Source organism: Gadus chalcogrammus, chromosome 10 (genome assembly GCF_026213295.1).
Source record: "Gadus chalcogrammus isolate NIFS_2021 chromosome 10, NIFS_Gcha_1.0, whole genome shotgun sequence".
NCBI lineage: Eukaryota > Metazoa > Chordata > Actinopteri > Gadiformes > Gadidae > Gadus > Gadus chalcogrammus.
Genome location: NC_079421.1, coordinates 930,208 through 947,317, shown reverse-complemented (window position 1 = coordinate 947,317; position 17,110 = coordinate 930,208).

Below are 17,110 nucleotides of genomic sequence, written 5' to 3'. Positions count from 1 at the left end.
TGCCCCTCGAACTGGGAGGATAGGCCCTGTATAAGATAGGCCTTGTATAAGGGGACTTATTTTGAAACAAACATTTAGACTTGAGCTTGTTATCGTTGAGAGGCAAACAACACATCAGCTGGCTCACAGGCACACAAACACGCACACAAACACACACACAAACACACACACAAACACACGTAGGATTCGGTTTGGACTGGACCCGAGCTGGACCCCAAGTGGACCGACCCCTGCATGCGTTAATGACCTCTCTCTCTCTCTCTCTCTCTCTCTCTCTCTCTCTCTCTCTCTCTCTCTCTCTCTCTCTCTCTCTCTCTCTCGTCACTCAGAGTCTGTATTAGCAGTTGGACAGGCTACTACTGACTTCAATTGCTAACATACACTTTTCGGCTAAACAATTGCTAACTTTGTATACAGCTATTTAAGTATCACTATAAGTACAACTGTGCCCTGAAGTCGCAGGTTCGATTACCACGGCAACACAACACTTCTTGGCACACAAACACTTTAAGGCGGTGACATGGCGCAGACGTGACAGTTTGTGGCGTGTTTGTGTGTGTTTGTTGAGTGCCGTTTCTGTCCGTATCATGGAATGTGAGCTGACAGAAGTTTTCCATTCACTTGACACTATATGAATATTCAGTGAATGTATGTCTACTCTATAATTGAACTGGAGTAATTCCTGTGCATGTTTATTTACATAAGACATGCTGGGGGTGTATATGAATATAATAGGGTGACAGAAGGGACAAAGTATTTTAAAAACATATTCTGTCAAAAGGAATGTACGATTTTCCTTAAGAATTATTTAAAGTGAATCTGATCACCCAGTTATTACCATAATTGTACATTTTTTTTAAATTAATTGTAGCTCAACTGTCTTGGCTGAAACTAGCACAATAATCGTCACCTGGATCTACAGATTTATATTAAAACTACAGATTATGTTGAAGGTGTATGTATACCTGTAGCATCTGGTCTATTGTTGATGTGGATGTTAGCGTTAATCGTGGACATATTGCGCAAAATATTATGCACTGCGATTACATTTTCATTCCACTATTTTGTATCAGTTTTATAATATTGACCACTTGTCATAGGAATTGTGATATGATGAATTCTGAAGGATTTGGCAAGAAGTCTACATTAATGATTTACTGTTTAGCGTCTGGAAGGATTTTAACACATTTTGATCGCAAATAAATAATATTGCTGTGGTCAGGAAGATCACTTAAATTTAATATACACATTTCGTTCTCAAAAAATATGGGAACAAAAGAAGAAAATGACAAATGTTTAATACCAGGGCGCTGGCCATTGTCCGTAAATCGTGACATTTTTTTATTCTACACGAGTTCAAGTGTGTATTAATAACAGCAGCCGCGGATAGGCGGGGGAAATATAATGTTAACATTGAATTTAGTATCGTTTCTAACACGCGAAAGATTATAGCCTGCGCACGCAAAGGCGCTCCAACAAGAGCGAGAGGGACTTGTCAACCTTGCCGTTTATCGGTGTTGAACTCTCGGCAGGGTGGCAGCCGGAGCAGCGCTGCGCGTCAGAGCGCGCACCGCACCGATTCATCTTCCCTGGGTCCCGGAAAGTGTGTTTGCGGTATGAACGCTGTCCTCCTCTTCTTCTTAACAGATGTTGAAGGGCGATTGGTTGTTCTGTTAACGTTTAAAGCGATTTGATAGGGATTTATGTAAGTAAGAGAAAACAGGGTTGTATTGCAAAAAAAGCAATACATTAGTAAGGATTGCATGAATTCACCGAAAAAAATAGATATTCTGTTTTGTTTTATTTTTTTTAAGCGTTTTTGTGTGCAATGTCTACAGTATTATGCATACAATGTGATGCTCTTTAAGATTAAGGGCCATAAATAAAAAATCAATAAATTAATGCGTTATTATTTGCGCAAAAATTAAAAAAAACTAATATATATTAAACTTGCCATCAAAATCGTTAGAAAAGCTAATTCGTAGGAAGCCGTAATGGTCCTGAAGTTTGGACCATTTGTCACAAATATAGGAATCTGTTTTAAATCCATTATGCAACTGTGAGAATTAAAAGTGATTTAATTTAAATTATGTCTTTGTTTGTTGATATTTCATTCCAAGACTTGAACCATTGATCATTTGAGCGGCCAGCATTCATAACTGAGCAGTGTTTGCATTGAATTGCTGTTCGCTCTCCCCTAAGAGAACCACGTTTTAAAAAAGCCTATTAACCTTGTATTCTCCCACCAGGGTAACTGACACGCTAAACCTCCGAGCAGCTTTTTTATCCTCTAAAAGTGTTACTCGTTTGATTGGAGCAGTGGAAGGACTCGGGTTGCAGACAGGGGGGTTACGTACCCACTGGAGACCCGAGCATCGGACAACTCCATGCCTCTGCAAAGTCCGACAGTATTGTTATTTTGATTCGTACAAATCAATAGGCCTATAATTAGCGCGCGTCGTAGGGGGGCAACTCCTTGTTTGCGGAATATTGTCCAAGTCTGTCTGTTGCACGCACTCATTTTATTTTTTTAAAGTTTGTGCAAAGACAAGCGAAGACACTTTGGTGCACGTGAATAGATGGAATGAGGGAACTCTCCCTCTCCCACGCACGCATCTTATCTACTCGCTCTACTTTGAGCAAATTGATTTCCCGCGGTACGGTGAATTATTTCTCCTGCAGAAACACGCCTCACACACACACACACACGAAATTTAAGTTAAGCCGGAAAGCAAGGGGTTCTTCCCATCGTCTGTGACAGACCGGCCGTCAACTCTAAACCACCACAACTCTCTGCGCGCTCGGCCCCGGCGATGGGTCCCCCGTCGCTGCCAGTCCACATCGGGCAAGTTCACAGGAGATAAACACAACGTCAAAAAAACACACGTCAACTCCAATCATAGATATTGGTAAATAACCCCGATTCTTCTTTTTTTTGCAAACGTTAAACATTTTTGCGTCTGTCCCGGTAGAACCGACTAACTACCCCCCAAAACCGGCAGCTCATTGATTTGTTTAGTGGATCTTCCACCTTTGGGGGCTGGGGGGGGATTAGTCCTGTCCTGTTGTGTCACCTTATCACGACGTGGTTTGTGGCTCGACTCTACCCCCTGACTCGGTATATTTACCTCTGGGCGGCTGTGTTGGCGTCCAAAATCCCCGCGCTCTGCATCCACGAGCGGACCGGCGTCATGCCGCTGGTGAGCGGCTCCTCTTTCATGGTCAGGGCTCCCCGCGGGAGGCTGTCCTGGATGGAGAACATCAAAAGGCGGTCTACTGGGAAGGCTCGCTCTTCACACCGAAATAATCCTGCCTGCGCGGAAACACTCGAGGAAAAAAGGCAAGGGGCCACCTGGATTAACTGCGGACCGGAGTGGGGGGACGCGACTTTCCCCGAAGTGCAACAAGGAGGGGGGGGACGCCGGTGTGCAAGGTCCTTATCCAGAAGACGAGTGCCGCGGTATCCCTGTGGGGGTTTTCCGCCTTGTTTTTAAATTCCAGACCGCGGTGCAGATCGCTCGGGCTTTTAGCCGGTCTCTCAAGTTGAATAAGGGTGGAGAGAGGGCGAGTGTTGTTAGAACAGTAAAAACAGCATCTCAGGAGAAGGAGGAGGAGGAGGAGGAGGACAATCAGCCGGGATCTAGGAGACCTTTACGTCGGGCGCACGGAGACGGGAGACGCCGACGCGGATCTGAAGGAGGCGAGCACACGCGCACGGGATTGTGGAATGAAAAGTGGGATAAAACAAGCGACCGCTTCAAAAAGGAGTAAAATGAAATGATTAGCAAACAAGAGGGAGGGACGGACCATAGAAAGCTCGCTGTCCCGGGGGAAAAGGGGGATTGGGTAGCGAGAAATCTCATTCCCTCCCTCCCAGTTTCTTTATGCTTCCTCTGTCCCGGCGGAGCGCACCTTCTCCCGGGCTCCGCGCCTTCGGAGCTCTCGCGGGGGACCGGCGTGGACACGGAGTGGGCGGAGACATGCCCATAAAAGGAGAGATCATTTGAATATGATTCTCGCATCTGCACTCACATTGGCCGCGGTCTTCGTTTCGTCACTTTTTTTTTAATTCACTGAAAAAAGAAAGGCTTCCGCGCGCGTGTCTCCGACAGGACCATGCAGCTTCTCGTTGCGAACGGGCGCTGGACCACGCGGAACAAAAAAAAAGCGCGTCTGAACGCCGGTGGCAACACCTTTTCCCGTCATTAGATGAGTTCGTTGGCCTAGTTTTGGAAATTGTTTAATGAAGGTGTGAAAGTGACTTCCGCAAGGACTAAGGGATTGGGATTATACTAAAAGTTATTAACCGTTCAAATCCATTAGTGTCACATCAACAGCCTCACGTTCTTTAAAACCAACACACACCCAGATGTTTTAGCTCACAACCTCATCGCTCATCAATGTTTAGCATGGATGGTTAAACACACGGATAAAGAAAGCACGTGTTGTCATTAACCTCAGTAAGTGGACGCCACACGTTTACACTTTTACGCACGGACGTCAGCCTGCCTGACTGGAAACGCGCATGCCTGCATTAAAGCAAGGGTACACACATCTGCCAAAATATCTGTGTGTCTCTCTCTCCTTTTCTTGTTTGGTGTGTATCAATTGATCGGCGTACAATGGAACCATAAAGGAAACACATTTCTGCTTCCCTTGTTTTCATATTGACGTTTCTGGACTCTGAGCTGTGCGTTGCCACGCAGGGCCGGGCGTCTCCTTTCAGGCGCTTCGGCCACGTGGACCCTCTTCACTAGGCCTCAGAAATTATTAAAACAAACCAGATAATAGTATTACTCATAATAACACAATCAAAAATTAAAGCTAATATACAATTAGCAATAAACAACCCCGTGTGCTTTGCAAACGACTATTTCGATCATAATTGAGGGGGGTTTGACTGTATGCGTGAGTTTCTGGCGTTTTTAAATAATTTCCATAAATACTGAAATCAGCTAATTAGCCCAACTGCACAGCATCGCTAATTAAATATTTATACAACTTTAGCCTCACTGACTTCCGAGACCAACGGGATCCTCACGGGACCCGGTGCGTCTCCATACCGAGGAAAATATCTCTCTATAAAGAGAAAGTCGATGAGAGCCTGCCAGTTTCCAAACATGTTTTGAAGAGGTTATGATGGGCTTATAGCGCCTTGGACATCATAGACGAAAGAGCATTAGGGTTAGGCGAATAATAATAACAATAATAACAATAATAATAATAATAATAATGACAACAACAAAATAATAACAATTATTATTATTATAATCATAAAAATATGAATAGGCCTAGGCCTAACATATAGGCCTGTGTTGTCTTTTATTGCTAAATGATCTAAAGTCTCGCTCAAGACTAATTTCACTCGTGACTTCAGACAGTTTACTATGATACAGGGGTGTTCGTTATAATTTAAGTTTGACCCTTAAGTCTTTGTATTTTATTGTTCTGTTAGTAATGACCAGGGTGTCCCACGGGGCCCACGGACGGCTCACGCCAATAAACCGTGAGAGCAGATGAGGAAGACGTCAACGCAGTCATTAAAACAGTCCGACAAACATCGCACCTGAGAGCCATCGTGCACACCGACTGTTACCATAATCCAGTCCACCACCTGTCCGTCCCAGCCCGGAGGCCTCATGCACACGGTCGCGGCGTCATATTTAACAATGAAGCCTAGGCCTGACAGTGTTATTCGAGAAAAAAAAAGTATGCAAAATTATACTCCTTAAAAAGAGTTGTGTAAATTGGGTTTCCCATTAATAATAGGTTCTTTGGATTTAGAGAACGGTCTTGTTTCACATGTCAGATTAAATATGTGTGTCCTTCAGTCTGTGGTGAAGTGATCGTTTTTATTCATACACATAAAAGCCCTTCATTTCTGTATAGGATGTATATATTTGTTTGCTCTAAATAAATAATAAAAATTGCCAGTGTGTGATACGTTGAGGTTTCATGCTGAACAGGTCTGTGGAGGGACCGTCGCAACAGATCTCGCCACAGGGATTTGCTGCCACCCAGCGATGATGTTTGGAATCGTCTTGCTTCTATACGTGAACATACGATCCCTGATCATGATCATACTCTTGCTCTGCTATGGTTAACATGCCAGTGGTCCTTGTCTGTATCTGGCTAGGGTTAATGGGCAAGAACCCTATTATGATATGGAATGTGTTTTCCTATTTTAGCTTCATCATTTAGAATTTGGTTCATCAGATTTTGCAGAGGATTCTGGTCTATATTGGTCATAGGCCTATACACACGAACTATAGGCTACAACTAATTCAAAAATATAAATAAATGTACAACAAAAAAAATCAATCTGGCAACGACGGAATAGGCTTGTGTTGAACTCTTTGACGAGACACAAATCCATTTAAACTGTTTAATATGTCGAACAGGCCTTCCCCCTCCCATAAATGTTAAAATCCAAACAAATCCGCGGTTTGAATTCTGACTTCCTCCCGAGTGAGTCGGAATCAAAGCCTCCTTGATCAGCTGAGACCCCTGGCCCTCCTCCTCTCTTACTAAACCACAGACCCCCTGCTGAGAGCGCGGTCTTGACCCAATTCATGTACTAGAGGTGCGCTTAACCTCTAAATACCCCTAAGGTGCCCCCAAACACCGCCCCCCAGCTGCGCAATTTCCACCACAAGCCTCTCCCTTTTCCTGTCTGATGACCTAAGCTACTATTCTTCTACTACTGCTATGCCCATTACACTATCCTGTTATCATTAATATTAGCTTAAATAATAAAGAAGAAGAATGTGACCATTGTTATAATTATAGGATTAATAGAATTATAGGATTTAAGTTATAATTGTATAATAGTAAGAATTATATTTGGAATAATAATAATTAAAATAATAATAATAATGACAAAACAAAAATATGTAGGCCTATGCTATGTATTTAGTCATTTTATAATTTAAGGTTTTACTGACAAAGTAAATTAGCCTATATATTGGAGCAACCAAACATAGACCTATGTACTGTGGCTTCAGTTAAGAAGAACTAAGTAGAAGATAGCAAGATAGCGTTGCCGATATCAATGTTGAGATACTTCAATGTTACAGAGGTGCGCCGTTCGGATCTAAAGGCCGTCGTTTACTGCCCTCTAGTGGGCAAGCCAAGCAATAGCACAAACGAGTGGATTGCATGGGTATCAGTTCAAAGGGAACATGAATATTTTAGAAACAGATATGTGAAGAAAATATGTATATATATCTGTTGTCCTTCAGAGGATTGGATCATCAGACAATTACCAGATGAATAAACCATAACTTCAATAACGTCAATGTAAACATTTCACCCAAAGAAACTAAATCTTTACACCTTATGGTTATGTAATATGCTTATCCCTCTGTGGTGTGTGTAATAAATACATGTGATCTAATTCCTGAGGTAGGATGGGCCCTTTAAAGGGCAGGATTCTCCTGGGTCAGGTGTGTGATCCTCAGCTCACAGGTTCTGTGGTTGAACTCAGAGCGCTGCAGTCTGCATGCTAGTCCACATGGAGCAAGGGGCAGTAACCCTTCCCTGAGATGCACTAACCATTACCTAACGTGCACTAACCATTACCTGGGGTGTACTAACCATTTGAAGTGAACTAACCCTTCACTGAGGTGCACTTACCCTTCCCTGTTTCTTCCTGCATTTCAAAAAATGAATATCTAATGAGATCTACTGGGTGTGTTGAGCAAGCTGCCTCACTTCACCGGCTTCTTCTCTTTGATTTAAAGAGGTAGGAGGTGGTGTAAGCCGGGTGGTACGCACCTGAAGACTTCTGTTGGTTTTTGTGGTTGTACAACTGCATTGTTTTGATGTTAGCATGCTAGGACTAAACCACTTACCCTGGTTTGGGAACCATACAGCCAACCTGCAAATGTATGTGCATAAATTAATACATCTTGCTAATTAAATATGTCCAAATATGACACAATTAATGTGTCACATCAGATACATAGAGTTTGAGTTAACAGAGTTTATAACTATATCAGGCATCATTCAAATTGTGTCTGTTGTTTTTCATTTTGAATGATGTGCCTATGGTGCTGAACACTCGTTCGCTCGCCACAGAGGAGGACGGACAGCAGAGTCTAGTGAAACGGTTGGTGTTTCAACCAATCATATGGATTTCCACTCTTTTTGTCAATGAAAGGCACTCTGAAGTAACGTTCTAGCTTTTCATTGCCATCTGTCAAAATATAAAGTAAACAAGCCAGGTGAGATATACAAAATAAAAACAAAATTATTTCTGCTAGAGCCACAACTATTCCAACTACTATTATTATACAAAGCATTAGCATACAAATGTGTCCACAGACATGGTGACTAATGTTTGATAGTAGAATTATTGGCCCTTTACACTAATATTCAGAAACAGCACTGACTCAGTGTGTTAGAACTGTTCAATAGATAGAACTTTATCAATCCCCTGTAGGAGAAATCTGTTAAATTTGTTGTTTGTCCCTACAAAACATTAATGGTAAAAAAATAAACCCTTGATGGGGTAGACGACACAGGGAGAACTGCACCTGATGACACACACAAGTTGGTAAGTTCCAGTAATTCTACTATATATATATAGATAGTATGTACCAGTGGAGGCTTCTCCATTGAGGAGAGGGAGGAAGATCATCCTTAACATTGTTGAGAATAAAACATGTAGATTGCCCAGACTACTGTAATGACTAATGCCCTTAAATATGACTACTTTGATGCCTTTGAATATATAATGTTTGTTTCCCTGGGTAAAGGGACATTAGCACCCCCTATCGCCTTTTGACAATTACTTCAGGGAGGAAGGTCCTCCCTCAGCCTCCGTTGACTCCGATTCATTTCCCAGAAAGTACTGGCGGCCGGTGAATAACATGGGTTTCAATGGGAGAGAAGAGGAAAGTCCTCCTCTGAGTGGGTGTGACCTTACAGGCGTCTGATTCGCGCAAATATCTAGTCGCGCTGCGCTATGAACCAATCAGCAGGATCCCTGGCTGGTGAGCAGTGTTGCCAGATTGGGCAGATATCCCACCCAATTGGCTACTTTTAACCGCTTTAGGCTGGGGAAATTATCATTGGTCGGGAAATGTACCCAATCTGGCAACGCTGTCGATAAAAAAAAAAAACGCTGTTCCTGCATTGCCGCTCAGTCTAAGAGACGCAAAGCAGGTGAAATCATCTGAAGGATAACGAGATTCTAACATTTGCGAATAAAGTGTACAATGGAAACATTGGAAACGGAGGACATTGTTCATGTTTAATTACACAAAGCATTCCATTCATTGAGTTACAGTGCTAAGTGAGCGACCAAAGAAAAAGGTAGACCACTTGGCAAAATCAAGATCACCAAAAGTAATGGCAACGTCAGTGTTGTGGGTGCTACATGGTTTGCTAGGTAGTAGGTACTCATAGCTTACTGGTAGCATTACTAGCAATCGACTGTATTGCTGTTCCTATTTGCTAATGAATAATGGCAAATCTCCAACGTGGGCTGTTTATGGTTTTCCTGATGTGAAAAACCTTGATAGGGCAACCAAACGCCACGACTAGTGTCAAGTTCAAATTGTTGCTGCTATGCGACTTTGCTTGCTAGGCACCATGCCTATAGATCAGGTTGAATCTAGAATCTCCAACGTGGGCTGTTTATGGTTTATGTGAAAAATCTTGATAGGGCAACCAAACGCCACGACTAGTGTCAAGTTCACGTTGTTGCTGCTATGCGACTTTCCTTGCTAGGCACCATGCCTATAGATCAGGTCGACCTGGGGTCGATCTGGAGGTACCGAGACGAGCAGGTATCCTGGAGCTGCTCCATTTGGAGCAGGATATTCTCCACACATGTTCATGTGTGTCAATTTGGTTACGGAAGTGGAAGTGTATGTGGACGACGTTGGCGACGCCATGCTCATCATTCTTTTGGAGCAGCTCCAGAATTTCCACCTCTGCCATCGCCTTAACTGCAACCTATTTGATGTGTTCTTTCAGAAAAGGTTGTTGAATCAGGATCACTTTTAACTCAGTTAATTTGGTAAAGTTTAGGTATGGTCAGAGAATGTCTAATATGAGGAGAATGGGCACTCGCTGGTTAGTTCCGGTTTTCTGGACTGGTTGCAGTAATAATCTTTGACCACGCGGGGCGCTCGTAGGCGAGTCCAGAATGAATGGGAGCCAACAGGGTTTTATCCTCAGAATCCACTTTTCTCACGTTGTAATTTTTTTCAAGTAATTTGAAAGTTGCTATCAAAAGGTGGCTAAATAATAAACTCAGCTGAATATTGCATTTTTTAAGGTCACGTATCTGTTCTAAAAAGGCGTTAAAAACATGCGATGACGTCACACATTGTAATACTGTCAGAGGTACTGCTTTACGGCAGTTTCTAAAGCACTTCCCTTTCCCGCAACGATAACACCAGCTGTTGGAGGTAAGGCTTTTTTTTAATACCCTAGTTACAGAGGTTTAGTGAGCTAATGTAAAAAAAGAAATGCGCGAATGTTTTACATATGTATGTTACTCACAGAGAGTGTTTTTTCTAATCCTCACTAGTGCAGATGATAAAGCTTTTTTTTAAAGTAACGATTATGAGCCATTTCTTTCTCCTAAAATAGAAACCTGGATTAGAATCATAATTTTAAGACTGCATCAATTTAGTTTACATCAGTAAACAATCTGCTAGAGAGCAGTGTTCTGTTGTTCTCCTCATGCCTCTTCCTTTCTTGATCTCTACAGTGGACCTTGATGCTGTGACAACGGACAAGTCTTCTTCCTCTGTCCTTTTCCCCTGCCTCTGTTCAGTATGTTCAGTGTTGTTAAATCATTATCTTTTTTTTATTAGTTACTGTTCTTATTGTGTTCTTGTTAGTGTGTTTGAATAAACTTGCCTGTTGCAATGTTGGATAATGTTTGTATAATTACTGTTATACAACTGTTACTGTTTCAATGTGACCCAGACCATATTTCTCATTTAACAAACATGTGTAGCTTATAATGTGTTGCATGGCAGAGCAATTATATTCAATGGCTTAAAACAAACCCATCTGTAAAGATCAGTGAATGCATAGAAATCAATGACAAGTGGTGTAGATGGTTTTCCCTCTGTGCAAGGTCATTAGCCCAAGTCCTACAAAAAATAACGACTGTAATAGCAGATGTTGAAGTTGTTAAATCGTTAACTAACCATTTGTATGGAACAATCGGTTAAGGTAAGTTAAGTGCTTGAGTCTCGACACTTTAGAGAATGTCTAGCGCGCAACTTGAATAAGCCATGTGCGATATTACCCGGGCTCCAGCGCAACTTTCCTTACCAGGTGAAGCCTCAGGTAGCCTAGGACCATTCATACAGGAGCAAGCAAGAACGTTACCTTTTTCTGTCCTTGGGAAACGAAAAGACGGACAATCCGTTTCCACTGTGTGCAGTTTATCATTGCACATTTACGAGGCATTTCTTTTTTAAACTATCTTTATTTTCGAAAAATAGACAATGACAGATTAAATGATATTGAGCGGGATATTGACTGTATTATTTAAGGTGGTCATACCGTACCTACCATGTATATAACACATTGAACATTGAACACAAGAAATTGAAGAAATTCCATTCATGCCCATGTACTTTCACCATACATACTATCTAAAAAATAAAAGGGCCTGCAGGAAAATATAAATACAGTACGCAAAAACTTAAAAATGAGTCAACACGTTTCTGATTGCTCTTCAGCTTCAGATGCCGTCAAGAGGGGTCTCTGGTCGTAATCAGTCGCAAGTCCGTCCCTGACCAATCAGCATTCATTAGCAGAATGCTAGCGTGTATGGCCAACAACGGCCCAAACTGTAAGAAATCGAAAGGACTTAAGTACTCACTCATTCGACTTTTGACCCATAATCTATATTGAACTTGCGGAATCTACAATAAAATTTGCGATATTTCAACGACAAGCAGGTGAAAGAGGCATAATTAGCCGTCTAGCCCCATAGACTCCCATTCAATCTGGACTCGCCCGTGATCACACCCAGTGGATGTCTCATGGAACTACAACCAAGATCGGTACAATGGGGCGTATAGGAAGTTCCCAGGCTCTTCGTAGACGGGCTCTGGTATGGTATCTATGAAGCAAAAGGAGACGAATATGCTAAGAGCAGGGCATCCGTGGAGGCCCTGCCTGGACGTCCGCCTCTAGAGTGCATGTCCGTCGACTCTGTGATCTCACCTTGGATACCTGGTAGGTGTGGCCCCTATGACATATTACGTGCTCTGATTGGCTATGGTGTTGAGCGCCCGCCCCCTACTTCCTCGTACGTGTGATTGTACTGCCATCTTGTGGCTATGTGCGGTTATTACAGCTTATATATATCTATATAGAGAGTGATATCAGCTAAATTGGGCCACTTTTTGGTAAATCCCTTGGGACAATAACACAATACCATATATGTTTTTCCATGTGTTTTTATGATTAACAATGACTGTTTCTGATAAATTTGGGTTGAAATGATTTAATAAAATATAATTATTTAGGCCCTACAGTTCTTGAGACATAAGCTGTGCCAACTTTTTTGGCATGAGCAGTTTCAGGTTAAATGGGCTGCTTATCAGGTAAGACGGGCCAGTCAAACTGCAAAGGGAAATTGTCATTTATCATCAATTTTAATTGTTAAAAACAATTGCTTATACAGCCATTTAAACTGCATTTAACAAATTCAGCTGTATTCAGACAAATTCTTAGTGCAATTAAAACAACAGCAAGAACAGCAAAGATAAGTGAACTGATGTCAGTGGTGTGTGTGTGTGTGTGTGTGTGTGTGTGTGTGTGTGTGTGTGTGTGTGTGTGTGTGTGTGTGTGTGTGTGTGTGTGTGGTGTGTCTAGACACACACACACACACACACAAATACAATCTTTGCAAATGAAACCATCGTCATCACAGATACCATTCTCTTCACCACAGCTCTCATGAAACCAGGCAGAGGATGGATCCCATTGTACCCATTCCTCAGTAGCCTTTAGGTCATTGGGTCACCATAATGGGCTTTGCAGACTTTGCAATGGACTGCTTCTCTTTCCTCTCCCTTTTGGGTGCTTGTTGCCCGGGTACTTGCTGGCTTGCTTGGCTGGTTGCTTGCTGGATGATTTTTTGGAGGTAATATACTCAATATGTTGCTCACTTGTGAGGTTATAGGATGGTGGATTCGCTCTCTTTCTGATGGCCCTCTCCCTATGTGGCACTGAGATCAAGTAAGAGAATTTGACTGATCTCATAGACTGAACAGAAAGAAAATAACAAAAATAACCTTTGTTATTGCAAGTAATAGGATCATTATTTGGTGTACATTTTATATGAGTAGGGACTAAATTGTGTGTGTGTGTGTGTGTGTGTGTGTGCGTGCATGAATGTGCATGCGTATGTTTGCGTGAGCATGCATGTGTAACATGTCATGTAGCCTAAGTTTGAAAGTAGCATAAAATATCACTTACTGTGGAGGTGGAAGGCTCCTCATCCTGGGAGTGGGTTTCTACCTGTGGTGGGAAGGCATTGAAGAGGTCAGTATCTTCCCCCGGTACTAACTCCAACACAACCTCTTCGAACACCACCGTCTCATCTGGGAAAAAGTAAAGTGGTTCCACAGGTAGCAAGGGTGTGAGGGAAGCAGAGGACTGGTGGGAGGGCTGATGTCCAGAGAGCAGGGCTAATGGCAGGTGGGCAGAGTGGGTCAGGGTCGGCAGGTGCGACCGTGGTTCAGTGGGTAGGGGTGGGAGAGGCGGTGGTCTTGTGGGCGGGGATAAGAGACACTGCGGCCTAGTGTGCAGGGATGGTAGAGTGGGTGGTAGCACTCTTTCGGTGGTCTTGCTGGGGGCAAACGCAGTCTCAGGGAGAACATCTCTATTGAGAGGGAACATCCCTGTCCCCCGGAACCCTGCCTGGGCGTTTTCAACAGTGGCAGCCTTTGCCCAAGCCCTGCTGAACACCGGAAAGAATCCCATCCTTAACAGCGTCTGTCCAGCCATCATCCTCCTCCACCTCCTCCCTTCCTGGTCCCAGTGGTGTTTCAGACTCCTGAAGAGGGCCTTGTGTGCCGGTTGCAGCGCATGGGTTGTGGGGAAGGGTAGCACATGATGTGCACATTCTTGCTCTTCAGTAGCTTGATAAACTCCAGGTTATAGACGTGGCTACTGTGGCCGTCCAGGAGGAGCAGGTGGGGCATGGGGTCATCCTTAGGAAGCTCCCTTTCCGCCTCCTCTGGAAGGTAGGGCTTCCGCCCTGACACATGTTCACTGCCAGCCACCTTTCCACTGATGCTTCTTTGCAGTGGGGGTCGCGGCACACCCCATGCTCGTGATAACAGGTGCACACTCACTCTGATTCCTTTCTTTACTCCCTCCCTGTATTCTTCTAAGGCACCCTTCACCCTCTCCTCTTTCCACAGATTGTAGTTTGGCCTTCCTTCTCCTCCCTGTTTTATCTTTGTACCCTCTCATTAGCTCCTCCTCTCATTTCCTCTGCACTCCTTTCTCCTCACCTCCTTTCTCCCTTTCTGTCTCCTCTGCTTGTTTCCTCTCTTATCCTTCCTCCTCCTCTCACTTCCTCTCTCTTTCCTTCTCCCTCTCTCGTCTCCTCTCGCCTCCTTCTCGTTTGCCATACTCACTGTAAATAAAATATCTACAATCATTATTATTGGTGGGGGGTCATGGTGTGTGTGTGTGTGTTTGTGTGCACATGTGTGTGTGGTTGCGTGTGTGTGCAACCTGTGCGTGTGTTGGTCGTGTGTGGGTGCGTGTCTGTGCATGGGTGTGTGTGTATGCACGTACGTACACACACACACACATTTGTATACATACATGAGCTAAGATATCAGTTAGCCTACTCTGCCACAAATAAAGCTCCACCACACAAAAGCTACCACCCAGTCATATGTAACAAGCTAAGTTACACAAACACAGCAAAAGTAGTTCACTACATAGGAAGCTAGCCTACTTTGAGTTGCGCTAATTTCACGTGACAATCAACATACAGGTTTTAGTTTAACCAAATGTGATACACATGTGTGTATGTGAGTGACACAGAGGATGGGCCATTTTAGCTGAAATCATGTGGCCCATTTTATCTCAGTGGGTTAAGGTCAATTGGGCCGCCAAGATAAACATCCATTTTTCCCAAAAATATGTTCATATACCAAACTAACAGCATTATTTCTGATGGTGCATAAAGACATATATTGTTGTTTTTGTTTTTAATAGATGGATCATCCTTATAATAGTTCAGTTCGATTTGGTATGCCAGGCTACTTACCATGCAGCTTTCTGGTGCCGTCTAGATTTGAAGTATTGCCCCGCCCACTATAGCAACCATAAACCAATCAAATCATCTGTTAGGCTACTTGTCAAGCACAGTTATGGCAACAGTTTGAAATCCTTTGCAGTCATTGGCCCTAAAATTCCAGAGGGGCTGGGACCCCGAAACCTTAAATGGCCCATTTTACCTGATATCACCCTATATTAATGAGACGTCCTGTTCCTGTAGCACCCCGCAAGAAGATCATTAATTCAAGCCATTTATTCTGCTTTCTCGATCGCTCTGCCCTGGGCCCCGTTTCCCGAAAGCATCGTTAGCAAGTGGATCATGAAGTGCGTCGTATGAGCATCGTACAGTTTTCACACTGTTTCCCGAAAGCATCGTTGGTAACGGACGACGTGAAAACACTCGTAGCTAACGAGGACTCCAGGGGTAGGGTACTCGCTAAGAGCATCGTTAGCCTACTATAGCCTCAGTGGCGTCACCAGCTGCATTCCGTGGTATTGGATGCGTTTTATTAAAACACATCCAATACCACGGAATGCAATTTCGCAACCCAAGTGGTTACCGCCGATATATTACTCATAGACTACTGTTAGATTTAAACAGCAAAGATAGAGAAACTAAGGGAGGCGTTGTAAAGTTTAATGGCCACAGGCAGGAATGATTTCCTGTGGCGCTCTGTGGTGCCTCTGGGTGAGAGGAATCTTCTGCTGAAGGTGCTCCTCTGCTGGGCCAGTGTGTCGTAGAGAGGGTGTGAGACAATGTCCAAGATGGACTGAAGCCTGGACAGCATCCTCCTCTCTGCCACGGTCGTCAGGGTGTCCAGTTCCTCCCCACAACATCACCGGCCTTCCTGATCAGTTTGTCCAGTCTGTTGGTGTCTGCAACCTTCATCCCACTGCCCCAGCATGTGACAGCGAAGAAGACTGCACTGGCTACAACAGACTCATAGAACATCCTCAGCATCGTCCGGTAGTGTTATGACGTAGGACTTAGATGTGGATGTCCATGTCCTACAGGCTGCAGCAAGACATTATTGGAGTATTAAGACCAAATCACACCGGCGCCGAACGACGCCCGTCAAACCAACCGCCCCCATTATTTCCCACGTGGCGCAGGTGGGATTTTGAACTGGGGGGGACCAAGCTGTCAACAAATGATTTCAACTCAATAAGTTATTTTTGTCAAATTTGTGCTTTAACTAGTGCTCAAGTAGTTACCTTCGTAATAGCCTTTGGGCCAATGGTTTGCACTAAAAAGCCATTGGAGAATTCTTATTTGAAATCAGGGTTAACAACAGTGAACATTGTTAAACAAAGGCCACCTTATCAACACTAGCCATGAAACTGTTATTTGTCTGGAATGCCAATCACCCACAAAAACGTCATGCCTTATGCAAAATATGTTTTATTTAAACATTTGTGCATACACTCAGAAGTGTAAACAAATTGACATAAATGAAAAAAGGACTCACTGAAGGACCCAAAAACATTACCCTGAACAGACTGCTGGGGGGGGGGACAGGACTGGGGATAAGGAACAGACTGCTGGGCGGGGGGACAGGACTGGGGATAAGGTACAGACTGCTGGGCGGGGGGGACAGGACTGGGGATAAGGAACAGACTGCTGGGGGGGGGGACAGGACTGGGGATAAGGTACAGACTGCTGGGCGGGGGGACAGGACTGGGGATAAGGTACAGACTGCTGGGGGGGGGACAGGACTGGGGATAAGGTACAGACTGCTGGGCGGGGGGACAGGACTGGGGATAAGGTACAGACTGCTGGGGGGGGGACAGGACTGGGGATAAGGTACAGACTGCTGGGCGG